The sequence below is a fragment of the Octopus bimaculoides genome, chromosome 17 (genome assembly GCF_001194135.2).
Source record: "Octopus bimaculoides isolate UCB-OBI-ISO-001 chromosome 17, ASM119413v2, whole genome shotgun sequence".
NCBI classification, from domain to species: Eukaryota; Metazoa; Mollusca; class Cephalopoda; order Octopoda; family Octopodidae; genus Octopus; species Octopus bimaculoides.
The window spans coordinates 7,559,068-7,560,601 of NC_068997.1; positions in this window are offsets into that span (position 1 = coordinate 7,559,068).

Sequence of the window (1,534 nt, forward strand, 5' to 3'; positions counted from 1 at the left end):
CCCCCCCTCACCCAACCCACCAGAAATCCCAGTCTACGTAAAAGGTTGGATGACAAATCTTCGAAGAATTTCACCGATAGTGTAAACCAAGTCAATTAACCTCCAACAGGTTCAGCTAATGCCCGTGAGGTGGAGTACTATTGCATACAAGTAGTTCGCAGAACTAAAGGAGAGGTCTGGATGCTAGAAAAATAAGCGGTACCAGACAAAATGTTCTGAAAAGGAATTGGCAGAATTCCTACCAAAATCTGTGTCTCCCTCGGACATCCGATATCTCGTTGTCTGCTTAGATTTTCTGTACACCAGGTGAAAACACAAAAATTTTAAGTTTTTGAAAGAGTGTTTGAGTTAGAAAGTCATAGTCTAGACTTCTCTAATGATACAGCTATCATTTAATTAGCAACTTCGTTAATTATACGCATATAACTTTTAGTCTCTAGAAACTATCACGTGGGCCAGAAGTTCTTATTCTTAGTTCTTGATGTATTTATTATAGCCATCTCAATCTTTGTATCTGTATATCTATAAGTATGTATATATGTATGTAAGTACATACATACATACATATACATACATACATATACATGCATACATACATAAATACATATACACACACACGCGCGCACACACACACTCACATTCAAGCGTTACGTCTATTTGAAAGTTAAACATATGGTTATAGCATCATATCAGACGTACGACCTGTCCATTACATTGCAGTCATTGATATTTGCATCGACTTGTTTTGATTTGTATCTTGGGGGGATCCTTTCACTTGCGTGTATATTAACATGCAACTGGCACTCCGTCGGTTACGACGACGAGTGTTCCAGTTTGTCCGATCAACAGAACAGCCTGCTCGTGAAGTTACCATGCAAGTGGCTGAGCATACCGCAGACACGTGTGCCCTTAACGTAGTTCTCAGGCAGATTCAACGTGACACAGGATGTGACAAAGCTGGCCCTTTGAATTACAGGTATAACTAATTTTTCCCAGCTGAGTGGAGAGGGGCAACATGAAAGAGCGTCTTACTCAACGACACAACGTGCCTCTGGAAATCGAACTCACTACCTTACGATTGTGAACCGAAAGCCCTATACTCGAGATTGCTCCAATATGGCCAGACCCAAGGAAAAACTAAGCTAAGAGCACAAGATTCCTTGGAAGAAAGCAGCGAATGTATAAAAAAACAAAGACGGAAAAAAAAGGAGAAATGTTACACCAATACAAATGCAAATAAAGGACATTAACAGCAGGTGTCTTTCGACTAATGACGAATTAAATTAAGCTGGTATGCGTGGAAGTGAAGCCTTACGGCAGGGACATAAGAGATGACAGGCATGGGGAGGAATACAGATGTTGTACGGATGGTAGTCGAACCAAGAAAGAAAGGTCAGTCTTGGCTGAACACCGGTCACACGCGGAGAGAGAAGAGAGAGAGAGAGGGGCAGAGACAGAGGGATAGAAGAATTAGGGAGGGACGAGAAAAGAAGAAAAAAGAAAAAAAGAATATATATATATATATATATATATA